Source organism: Urocitellus parryii, chromosome 5 (assembly GCF_045843805.1).
Source record: "Urocitellus parryii isolate mUroPar1 chromosome 5, mUroPar1.hap1, whole genome shotgun sequence".
Lineage (NCBI taxonomy): Eukaryota > Metazoa > Chordata > Mammalia > Rodentia > Sciuridae > Urocitellus > Urocitellus parryii.
The window spans coordinates 95,094,508-95,107,769 of record NC_135535.1 but is presented as its reverse complement, the minus strand read 5'-3'; the positions used below and the strand labels follow the sequence as shown (position 1 = coordinate 95,107,769).

The following is a 13,262-nucleotide window of genomic DNA, read 5'->3' as shown; positions in this document are numbered from 1 at the left end:
TCTCTAATTTCTAAACATTTCCAATCTTAGGGATCAAAACAAAGTTTAGAAGACGTTTAGTCATCTTCCATAGCATATGAGAAAACATGGCCTCTATTCACTAAGAAAGACCATTTATAAAGAGAAACAGATTGTGTACAATTAGAAAAATGAGAAATCATACCCCAATGATACAAATGTATGAATTGCCAAGATCATGGTAATGTTATGTGTAGAAAATAATAATAAATATAATAATAAAGAGAAAAAGATTAAAAAGAAAATGCATGAAATGAAAAGGGAGATGGGGATAGGACAAGAAGAAAGTTGATAGAAAACAAAGAGTTTAGCAGTAGAATTAACATCGCTAAGAAGAGAAATTGACATGTTGAAAATGAAGTAATTTGAAGGACAGATTGTTGAAATCTTCCAAAAAGTAGGAGGGTAAGACTTTTTAAAGATGAAAAAAAAAAAAAAGAGAGAGATACCAAAGATTATAATTCAATGTAAGAATAATGTGTTCCTGGAGATGAAATGAACTAATTAGAATAGAAGCACCTCTCAAAACCCTATAAAGAAAATTTTCCCAAGCTGAAGAAACAGATCTAAGTGCTTCTCCCTGACGGTTGTGATGGGAGGTGCACACGTCACCTATGTGGTAGTCTTGGCAAAACACATTCAACTTGCATCAAGTCAGGAGGACAAAAGTGGGCTGGGTCAACTCATGGGTATGTGACAAGCTTTGAAGGGATCTGTGCTCAATTTGATGTCTGCTGTGACCATCTTGAAATTCTTAAATTTTTAGCAAAGTGGCTTTTCATTTTGCAGTAGGTCTTGCGAATTATGCAGATGTTCTGGAATCTGGCAAATCCAAATCGTAAGACATTCTACAGGGCAACAGGTCTATATTCTTTTATTTTTTTTTATTTTTTTATTTTTATTTTTTTTAAATATGGAACGCTTCACGAATTTGCGTGTCATCCTTGCGCAGGGGCCATGCTAATCTTCTCTGTATCGTTCCAATTTTAGTATATGTGCTGCCGAAGCGAGCACTCTATATTCTTTTAAAATATCATTATTTAATGGGTACTCCTCCCCATAAAACACACACACACACGCACACACACACACACACACACACACACACACACACACACTGCACTCTCTAGGTTAAAGGCAACTAAAGAGAAACAATGTGATATTTAATTAAATACTGAGTAGGGTGTGTATAGAGTGTGATATGAAGGAGATTTTTTTTCTGGGGAATATTTGAAGACATTATTTATTTATTTTGGTACTGGGGTTTGAACTTGGGGTTGCTTTACTACTGAGCTATATCCCCACCCCTTTTCATTTTTTGAGACAGGACCTTGCTAAGTTGCTGAGGCTGGCCTTGAACTTGGCTCTTCCTCCCTTAGCCTCCCAAGTCTCTGGGATTATGCAACTGCACCAGTATGCTCAGTTATTTGAATACATTTAAACGAATAAGGACATTGTACAAGATGGTATTTATTATATATTTAAAAGTTTTAAATATATATAGTATTTTCGGGAGGTACAGAAGAATGTCCTGGTCTTCATGGAAGACACATGCTCTTGTGAAGTGGTAATGATTTCTGCAGTTTTCAAATGGTTTGGTAAAAGTAAATGTATGCATTGCTGGACAGAAGGAAAATAAATATGGAAAAAAAAACAATAAAAAACACTAATCCTTTCAACAATTATTTTTAACTTTAAGGGGATAGTTTTTATTTTCCATCAAGAGATATTTTTATTGACATATAATAATTTCATTTCTTAGCTATTGTGAATACAATAACTACTACAGTAAACATGGGAGTGCACTTATCTCTTTTTTTTTTAAAGAGAGAGAGAGAGAACTTTTTAATATTTATTTTTCAGATTTTGGTGGACACAACATCTTTATTTAATTTTATGTGGTGCTGAGGATCGAACCCAGCGCCCTGCGAATGCCAGGCGAGCGCGTTACCACTTGAGTCACATCCCCGCACTTATCTCTTTAATCAACTGATTTCATTTCCTTTGGATATTTATCTAGTATTGGGATTGCTGGATCATACGGTAGTTCTATTTTTAGTTTTTTGAGAACCCTCCACACTGTTTAAGGGGGCAGCTTTTAATGGATAGTAGCTCGTTGGCTTCCCAGGTTACTTTCCTCTTGTCCAGAATCTCCCTTTCCAAGTTACCATGGCTATCTAAGCTCTCAGTGCCTCTTCCTGTGCCCCTCAGCAGCCAGCATATCCGTTCCCTTATCCCAGCTCTTCCAAGCCTATCAGTTCACCTGCTGCTTTTGAAAGTCCTCTCTCAACAAAGGTGGGCCTCTTCTTAGGGATAATAGAGTTTCTTCTACAAAGAAAATAGTAGGTTTGGAATTGGCACCTACACAAAGAAGAAGAGAAATACTGTGAATGTTCCAGAGGACAGGAAGTGGAGGAATGTGGATTACCTGCAGAACACTACACATCAGATTGACTTTGACTACTCTGCACTGTGAAATGCCAGGAGATGTTGGAATTCCATCTGTAGACTTTCTCAGGGGAAAAGGTTGTGAATGTGAAATTTTATATTCATTTAATTTTAGTTTCTATGTGAAGGCAAAGTTTCAAAGCCACCAAAAATACACCAAAAAATTTCTAAGAATCATTTGTAAAAGAATTACTTTGATACACATCAACTGACAAGCCCAAAGTAGACCTGAGGAGCAGGGAAATCATGTAAAAATGTAAAGGGGAATCTTTCATGCAGTTTAGAAATTCTGGACCCCAAATTCAGGAATCAAGTTGGTTTCACATTCTCTGGTAGCTTATGCAGCTAGGAAGAGCTTGCTCTCCTCCGTGCTTCTATTAGCAGGCTATATTTTTCTTCTGCTTTCATTTTGTCTGCTGATACAAAGTGTATTTCTTAGTCTACACCCTTCACCACAGGCTCAGATTAACTCCTGGCTTTGGTTGATGATCAGGTAAAACACTTAAACAGGTACTTTACTATATATCACTATCAAGTTACTGGGTTGGAACACTCTGTCAATAAGAATTACATAACAGAATCAAAGTTACATAAAAACCATAAGGGCCATTTTTATTGCCAAATAAATTGAGCAATGGTTTGGTACAATCCTGACAACTCCTATCGAATCATGAGTCATGTTTTTAAAAACTGGATCTAGGAAAAACAAATGACTCAGGAATGCTATACAGTTGGCCCTTCATATTTGTGGGTTGCACATCTAGGGTTTCAATCAACTTCAAATCAAAAATATGGGAAAAACAAAAATTGTATTCCTACTGAACATGTATACTTTGTCTTTATTCCCTGAACAACATAGTATAACAAGTATATACACAATATTTACATTGTATTAGGTATTATAAGTAATCTAGAGATAAAGTATACAGGAGAATGTGCACAGGGGATAAATAAATACCATGCCATTTTATAGAAGGGACTCGGCATCGGCAGATTTTTGTTTTGGGGGCAATTCAGAACTAATCCCCTGTGAGTACCAAGCAATGGCTGTTTTAATAGTCATGAAGCCCATCTCCCTAGTGCCTGCCTTCTGTGGTATTATCCTTGATATGAAGGGAGCATGGGATATTTGGCTGAACTAAAGATTCATGTTTGGACGTGTCTGGTGAATGCATGAGTCCACATGTATCCATCCAAGTTGATTTATACTGAAGAAGGACATGGGAAGTAGGCTCACGTATGAGCACTGAGGAGAAAGCAAAATGGGTGCGAGATGGAGGAAAGAATGGGAAGAAAAGCATGATGTTTCCCATATAAGATGCCTGCCCAGTGACTTGAGTTCCTGAAAGAGAAAAGGGGATTTGGGCAGAGGGAGAAAGGGCAGATTTCAAGAAGGGGTTTTTAGACCTGGGAACATGAGAGCATGGTTCTGACATCTGATGACAGCAGGGCTTGTGGAGCAGGGAAGAGAGCCATCCCTTCCAGGTCATCATAGCTCCCACTCAGCAACAACCGCAGGGAGGGCCACATGGCTTTGATACAGTAAAGATAAAATGTGTGCATGCAGTAAAACCCCATCATATGATAGGAGTCCAAAATGTAAATAGTCTAAGAGGAAGGGCACATTTTCACAAGGTTAATGAAATAAAAATAGTGGCTGAAGGGAGGATAGGAGCCAATGATGGGTATTATTACCAATTTGTTTTACTGTGTGAAAGAAAGAAGAGTGAGAGCATATTACATCAGATGTCTCTGCATTATGTCTCTGTATTATGAGGTTTGGATGACTTTTTTTCCTCACATCAATATTTTTCAAAAATTTTATGACCATAATATGATAGTTTCTCATTTAAATTTTTTACCTTTAATTTTAGAATATCTGTAGGAAATTTCATTTTACATATCAAAACCAAAATATTTGAAAGTGTTCTGATTGTATAAATCCTTATAATAGACTTAATTAGACTATAACTAGAAAAAGGGGTTTTCAATAGGTGATTGTACAGTTTGAAACAAAAAAATCCATTTCAAAGCCAGCCTTTTCACTTTGAATAAATAGTTTGGTTACAACATATTTTTGTAGTTGTATTTTTTTTTTTTTCCTGCAAAGCTTCTCCGTGATTAAAAACAGCAGTTGGGTATTTGGATCCTTGAAAATCAGGATAGTGTTAAATGAATACTGTCTTCCCCTAGAGCGGCCCAGAACAGTGGAGGCTCTGAGGTGTATGCAGTTGGCTTTCAGCTCAGCGGGATTAGGCACCAGCCTGAGTGATGGTTGTTCTACGCTGGCTCCTCCAGGGGGATGACTTTAAACACCCCACCCTCCAATAAAGAGGCTCACTGGGCCTTTTCACATAAACATGAAACCAAATCAAAGCAGCAGAGTTGCCCTCTGACCTCCAGGACCCTCCCCCTCCTCCTCCATCACTTGTTTCATTAGCTTCCCCCATGGAAGTCCTGGTTCCCTCAGGAGGATGACAGTGGAGTTCTGCCTTTGAACTCTCTATACTGTCCACACAAAGCCCTTTATTGACACTAGGACTTAATGGCCTAGGAGAGCGTTTATTTTTATTTCCCTATTTGCCCCCCCCCACCCCCTCATTTTGATCAGTGAAAAATGGTGGTTAAGATTCGTGGTTTCTGGGACTGAATCATGTGGTTTCAAATCTTCACTTTGTCGCTCCCTGAGTAAGTAACGACGTGTGTTGCTGCCTTTGTTCCTGACCTGGATCACGGTGCCATTTCCTAGGTGTTATATAAGTGCTGTGAGTGAACAGAATTCAGGAGATGTGAACCGTGTGTGTGTGTGCACTGTTGCACAAGGGCTGACTTGACCTGGTTTTGAAGTCACAGCTAAAAAAACTCTCAGTTCCTTTTTGGGGGTGGTTGGCTAAGCCCTGCCCTGAAGCTACTTCCCTTGCCAGGTTCAGGTTCTGGTTATAAACTTGAGTTACCAGATCCAACAGGCAACGGCCAGAGCCCTCCGGGGAGCAGCACCCTCGGCTGGCCTCCTTCTCTGTGGGCCTGTGGAATCATTCAAAGCCTCCACCCCAGGAAACCGCCAAGCCAAGCTACCCACCCCGCCTCCCCACCATATATAAACTCCCCCTACAGCTCCAGCTTGCTGTTATTCTGTCCCCTGAAGCATGCCCCCATGTGGCTTTGCATAGCAGCCTCCTCTGGTTTGGAGCTGTAAGAAATAAAAAGTCTATCTTTTGTCTCTTCAGATACCATTGTGTTGTGTCTGGCCATCTGAAGAACCTATGATCATAACAAATATTATATAATTTTGCAATATATGATATGTGCTAAATAAATGTTACCCCCCCACCACCTTTTTAAAGGGCTTTCTATTTCTGATTTCTACAAAATTTTGTGCACATAAAAGCTTGCAAGACTCTTTCTGAGGGTAAATCATACTTTTTGCTGAGATCGTACTTTGTAGGAGTTCTTGATATTGATGATCATATTAGGAAAACATCTTTTCACTTTTAATTTTGGTGACTTTATTGTATTTCAGATTGCAAACAAATGTAACAAAGGAAAATACAGTTTATAAATCTAACAGTTAATTTTTCTAAATTTAAAATTCTTAAGGCATTTTTTTTTCCTTTTTGTGATACCAGGGATGAAACCCAGCGGCATTCTACCTCTCAGCTACGTTCCCATTCCCTTATTTTTTAATTTCAAGACAGGATCTAAGTTGCCAAAGCTGGCCTTTGAGTTTAAGACCCTCCTGCCTCAGCCTCCCAGGTAGTTGGTATTACAGGTGTACAATGCTCAGCTTTCAAGTATGGAAAGTTTTAATCCTAAACGAGTGGAATAAAAACCACATATACCCATCACTAGTTTCAATAATTTGGCCAATATTCATCTATACTTCATATCTTCTTCCTTCTAAATGATAGACTCTTTTTTGAAATTAAAATAACAATTACCATTATGATATGTAAAAAAATGATACTTAAAATCAGCAAATTACAGAGACGCAGCTACATCAATGTTTACAACAACTCAATTCATAATACCTAAATTATGGAACCAACGTAGATGACCTTCAACAGATGAATGGATAAGAAAATGAACACACACACACAAACACACACACACACACACACACACGAGGGAATATTACTCAGCCTTAAAGAAGAATGAAATTGTGGATGGAGCTGGAGAATACCATGCTAAGTGAAATAAGCCAATCCCCTAAAACCAAAGTCTGAATGTTTTCTCTGATATGCAAATGCTAATTCACAATAAGAGGAATGTGCATATATAACTATACCACCAGTGGGATTCTACATCATGTACACCCAGAAGAATGAAAAATTATACTTCATGTACGTATGATGTATCAAAGTGCATTCTTCTGTCATGTATAACTAATTAGAACAAATGAAAAAAGATAATTTCTTAATATCAATTTCCAAATTTCTCCAATTATCTCATAGATTTTTTTATCTGATCCAAATAGTCTATATGAAATATTTCATTAACGTGTTATGTAATTTTAACCTATCAATTCTTATATTCTCTTTTTCTCCCTTATTATTTCTTGGAGACACCATTTATTTATTTGTTTAAATAAAGCTAAGGTATGGGATACAAAAAACTGCATACATTTAAACCATTCCGCTTGATATGCTTTTAAATACATGCATAAACATGAAACCACAATCAAGATAAAAATCTATTACCTTAACTTTCCCTTAGAAATCCTTCCCTCTCACTGCATCACACTTCCCACTCTGGATTACTAATTGGCTTTCTTTTCCTGAGATTAATTTGCACTTTCTAGAATTTTATGTAAATAGATTAATACATTATGTTTTTTGTTTTGTTTATTTGTTTTTACAGTGCTAGGGCCTTGTGCATGCTAGGTAAGCATTCTACCACTGAGCTCTACTCCCCAACCCCCATTATCTATTCTTAACTAGATGTGGAGACCCATGCCTATAATCTCAGAAACTCAGGAAGCTGAGGCAGGAGGATAGCAAGTTCAAGCCCAGCCTGGGGGATATATCAAGTCCCTGTCACAAAATAAAATGAAAGGATTGAAGATATAGCTCAATGGTAGAATGCCCCTGGTTTCAATCTTCAGTACTAGGGGAAAAATTTTCCTCCATATGTATTCTTTTCATCTGGTCACTTTCATTAAGCATAATTACTTTAAATTCATCCATGTTGTTTTTTTTATTGCTGATTAATATCCCATTGGATCAATTTACCACAATTTATCTATTTATCTACAGTAGAACTGTTTCTAGTTTTTGGCTCTCACCAATAGAGTTCCTATGAGCATTTGTATATGTCTTCATATGGACATTTGCTCTCATTTTTCTTATAAAAACATCTGGGAGTAAATTTTCACAGTTATATCATAAATATATTAATTTGTTTTATGAACCTGCCCCCAGCAGGGTATGAGTGTTAGTTACTCCATATTCTTGTCAACACTTATTATGATCAGTCTCTAATTTTAGCCATTTTAATGGGTTTATAGTGATATCTCATTGTTTTAATTTGTTTCCCTTATAACACATGATGTGAAGCATCTTTTATTTATTAGTTGCTCAAGACAACACAATGATCTTGACATATTATACATTTGATTCAAATGGGGTATGAATTCTCATTTTTCCACATGTACAGATTGCAGGATCACATTGTTTATCCATCCATGTGTATACATACAGCAATCCTAGTGTCAGTTGTATTCTGCTGCCCTCCCTTCCCCTCCCCTCCCCTCCCATCACTATTCTCTACCCATTCTACTGTGACACTTATCTCTCTTTCTCTCTGTTTTTTTCTTCCCTTCCCCCTCACACCATCGTATATGTATTTTGTGAACCCATGAGGGTCTCCTTCCATCTTTCGTGCAATTCCCTTTCTCCCTCCCGTTCCCTCCCACCTCTTTTCCTTGTTTTGTGGTAATCTTCTTCTCATGCTCTTCCTCTCTATCCCATTTTGAGTCACCCCCCCCTTATATCAGAGAAGACATTCAGCATTTGTTTTTTAGAGATTGGCTAACTTCACTTAGCATAATCTGCTCTAGTGCCATCCATTTCCCTGCAAATGCCATGATTTTGTTATTTTTTAGTGCTGAGTAATATTCCATTGTGTATAAATGCAACATTTTTTTTATCCATTCATCTGTTGAAGGGCACCTAGTTTGGTTCCACAATCTAGCTATTGTGAATTGTGCTGCTATGAACATTGATATAGCTGTGTCCCTGTAGTATGCTCTTTTTTAGAAGGGGAATAGCTGGGTCAAATGGTGGTTCCATTCCCAGCTTTCCAAGGAATCTCCATACTGCCCTCCAAATTGGCTGCACCAATTTGCAGTCCCACCAGCAACGTACAAGTGTACCTTTTCCCCCACATCCTCACCAGCACTTTTTATTGGTTGACTTCATAACATTCTTACTGGAGTGAGATGGTATCTTAGAGTTGTTTTAATTTGCATTTCTCTGATTGCTAGAAATGGTGAGCATTTTTTTGTGTACTTGTTGATTGATTGTATATCCTCCTCTGTGAAGTGTCTGTTTAGATCTTTGGCCCATTTGTTGATTGGGTTATTAGTTTTTTTGTTGTTTAACTTTTTGAGTTCTTTGTATACTTTGGAGATTATCTGAAGTGTGAGGGGTAAAATTTTGTTCCCAGGATGTAGGTTCCCTATTTACCTCACTTATTATTTCTCTTGCTGAGAAAAAACTTTTTAGTTTGAATATGTCCCATTTGTTGATTCTTGATTTTAACTCTTGTGCTATATAAGCGTACTATTAAGGAATTTGGAGCCCGACCCCACAAGATGGAGATTAGGGCCAACTTTTTCTTCTATTAGATGCAGAGTCTCTGGTCTGATTCCTAGCTCCTTGATCCATTTTGAGTTAACTTTTGTTCATGGTGAGAGAAAGGGATTCAATTTCATTTTGTTGCATATGGATTTCCAGTTCTCCCAGCACCATTTGTTGAAGATGCTATCCTTTCTCCATTGCATGCTTTTAGCACCTTTGTCTAATATAAGGTAGTTGTAATTTTGTGGATTAGTCTCTGTGTCCTCTATTCTGTACCATTAGTCCACCTGCCTGTTTTGGTACCAGTGCCATGCTGTTTTTGTTACTATTGCTCTGTAGTATAGTTTAAAATGTGGTATCGCTATACCACCTGTTTCACTCTTCCTGCTTAGAATTGTGTGAAGCATCTTTTTATTTACTTATTTGCCATCTGTGTATCTTCTTCAGTGAGTGTCTATTAAAGTCTTTGGCCCAATTTTTAATTGGGTTGTTTCTTTATATTGAGTTTTAAGAGTTCTTTATTAATATTTTGATAATAATTTATTAGTGTTGTTTTTTACCAATGTTTTCTCCAAACTGTGGATAATTTCTTTTACTCTTTTGTATTTTTTTTAATGGCACAGATGCTTTGGTTTCAATGAAGTCCACTTCATCAATTATTATTATTATTATTTTTTAATGGACTGATGTGTCCAAAAGTCATTGGATACATTTGGTGATGTGTCTCAAAAGTCATTGTCATGTCCAAAGTTTCTTTGTTTCTCCTTATTCTTTTCTAGAAATTTTATATGTTTGCATTTTACATTTAGAATCCTAATCAATTTTGAGTTAATTTTTGTAAAGGGTGTAAGGTCTATGTCTTATTATTTTCCTTGTGTGTCAGTTTTCCATAACTGTGACAAAATACATGATAAAAACAATTCAATGAAGAAAAAAATTATTTTGTCTTATAATTTGAGATGTTTCAGTCCGTAGTTGTCTGGATTTGTTCCTTTGAGGTTGAAGCAAGACAGAATATCATGACATAAAGGCTAGGCAGAGGAAAGATGCTCATCTCATGGCAAGCAGAAAGCAGAGGGAGAAAAAGACTGAGCAAGGGGCCCAGGATATACCCTTCCAGAGCATGTCCTCAGCCACCTACTTCCTCCACCTAGACTCCCAGCTCCTATAGTTTCAGCGACCTCCCAATAATGCCATAAAATTGTAATCCATCCGTGGATTCATCTGTTAATGAAATCAGAGCCCTTACGATTCAATTATTTCCCAAAGTCCCACCTCTGAGCACTGCTGCACTGGAGACCAAGTGTCCAACACATGAGCCTTTGGGAGGCAGGTCCAGATCCAAACCATAGAATGTATGAATGTTCGGTTGTTCCTGCACCATTTTTTAAAAGTGCTGTCTTTGTGCCATTGTATTGCTTTTGCTCCTCGTCAGTTGACTATATTTATGTTGGCCTATTACTAGACTCTCTATTCTGTTCCATTGATACATTTCTGTATTTTTTCCACCACCATTGTGCTTTCTTGATTATTGTAGTCTTACAGTAAGTCTTGAAATTGTAAGTGCAAGTGTCCCAACTTTATTTATTTATTTATTTAGAGTGGGTACTGGGGATTGAACTCAGGGATACTTGACCACTGAGCCACATCCCCAGGTTTATTCTGTATTTTACTTAGAGACAGGGTCTCTCTGAGTTGCTTAGCACCTTGCTTTTATTGAGGCTGGCTTTGAACACCTGATCCTCCTGCCTGAGCCTCCCAAGGTGCTGGGATTACAGGCATGCACCACCATGCCTAGCCCAAATTTATTCTTGTTCAGTATCACAACACTTGTTATTTTTTGTGTGGTGAGAGTGTAGTTTTTTAAAAAATAAAAGTACCCTTAAGGAAGTAAAGTACTATCATATGTTTTTGACTTAACCGTACTCTACTATTGATGTTGAGTGTATTTTCATATGCTTGTTGGCCATGGGTAGGTCTTATTTGGAGAAATATATATTCATGTGTTTTTTTTTGCCCATTTTCAAATTGGTGTCTTAGTTTGTTTGGGATACTATAACAAAATACCTCAAGCAGAATGGCTTATAAACAACAGATGTTCATGTTTCACAGTTCTGGAGGCAGGGAGGTCCAAAATCAAGTGTGAGAAAATTCAGTGCTTGGTGTGGTGGCCTGCTTCCTGGTTGGTGCACAGTTGTCTTTTCACTATATCCTCTCATGGCAGATGGGAGAAAGTCTCTCAGGCTTCTTTTATAAGGGCACTCATCCCATTCAGGAGGCCTCTCTTAGGACTTGATCAGCTCCTAATACCATCACTTTTGGGTTGGATTTCAACATATAAATATTGGGGAGACACAAATATTCACACATAATATTACTGAGCTGAGGGCCTACCCGGTTGAGCTGGGGCAGCCACCACAGTCTTCCGGTGCCGGTCTTGTGACTTCACCAGAAAGAACTGGAGCAAAACACAGAGTAGCAAGTGAAAGTTTAAACAGTGGAAGGAGAGGGTTATGCACAACACAGGGACTACACGGACCACCCAGAAGAGAGGACAGTGGGGTGCTCACAGTTTTTAAGGAGACGGAGTCCTTTGTTCTTGCTTTGAATTTGGCTGTATTTTGTTCATGCCCTGTCTCCCCTAAATTGGTCTATTATCCTTTGCATAGCCCCCAGCAACTTCCTCTGTGAGGACCTGAATATTCTGGTTGACAGGGTGGTTGTGACATCGTTGGTTGCAAGAGATAATGATGATACTTACCTGAAGGCTGTAGTGTCCCTTGAGCTATAGCTGGGGGGTCTTGAGGTACCAGACTCCACTTTTCTGATACTTATCTATCTTAGTGAGGGTCTCAGGATGTTAAGTAATAATTTCCTCAAGGGATTATGGTCCTCCTGCAGCCTGGGGAAGGTTAGGCATTCCACATCTCATTTCCTAATGTTTGCCTGATGAGACAAGTTTGCCTCCAGCTTCAGTTTTAGGGCTCCTGGATTCTTCTTGGTACCTGGGCCTAATGTCTGTCCTTCATTGTCCTTCCCTTCAACCTGCCTGTTCATAGCTAACTAACCTAACAATACCAATTGGGTTTGCTTGTTTTGTTGTTGTTGAGTTCTTTTTATATTTTAGATACTGATCCCTTATCAGGTATACAATTTGTAATGATTTTCTCACGTTTTTTAAGTTATCGTTTTCACTCTGTTGGTTATTTTGTTGTGCAGAAGTTTTAAAGTTTGATGTAGTTCCAGTTGTTTATTTTTTGCTTTTGTTACTTGTGCTCTTAATGTTATATACAAAAACTAATTGCCAAATCCAATTTTATGACATTTCCCCCCCCAATGGTTTCTTTTAGGAATTTTATAGTTTTAGATATTTCATCTAGCTATTTAATCAATTTTATTATTTTTGCCTATGGTGTAAGGGTTCAACTTCATTCTTTTGCGTATTCCCAACAGCATTTGTTGAACGCACTGTTCCAAGGGTCTTGGAACCCTTGTAATCATTTGACCATGTACTGAAGAGCTTATTTCTGAGCTCTCTAATCTGTTCCATTGGCGTACTTCTGTCTCCATGCCAGTACCATGCTATTTTGATTACTGTAGATGTGTAACATGGTTTGAAATCAGGAAAAGATCTTTGTGATGGTTAATTGTGGGTGTCAACGTGACTGGATTAAGGGATACTTAGAAAATTGGTCATGCACAATTGGGGTGTGTCTGTGAGGGTGTTTCCAGAGAAGATTGGTGTATGGGTCACTAAATGAAGTGTGGGGATGACCTGCCCTGAATGTATGCAGCCTCATCCAACAGGCTAGAGGCCCAGATGGAATAATAATTTAAAAAAAAGTGGAGGAAGGGGGAACTAGTTCTCTTGCACTTGCTCTCCCATCATACGTGGTGTGTTACTCTGTGGCTGTCCTTACCCTTGAATATTATCAGACTTCAGGTTCTTCAGTCTTTGTGATTTATATAGATGGGGTGGGGCTTCTTGCTAGGTGGCTG

The 13,262-nt window shown here is 38.1% G+C and overlaps 1 non-coding gene across 1 annotated transcript; it reads right to left on the bottom strand.

The window, feature by feature from the left end:
• Positions 1 to 925: 925 nt before the first annotated feature.
• On the bottom strand, positions 926 to 1,032 carry LOC113200675 (U6 spliceosomal RNA). Its single transcript, XR_003303075.1, has one exon. It is a non-coding gene; the product is annotated as a U6 spliceosomal RNA (small nuclear RNA).
• Positions 1,033 to 13,262: the final 12,230 nt, after the last annotated feature.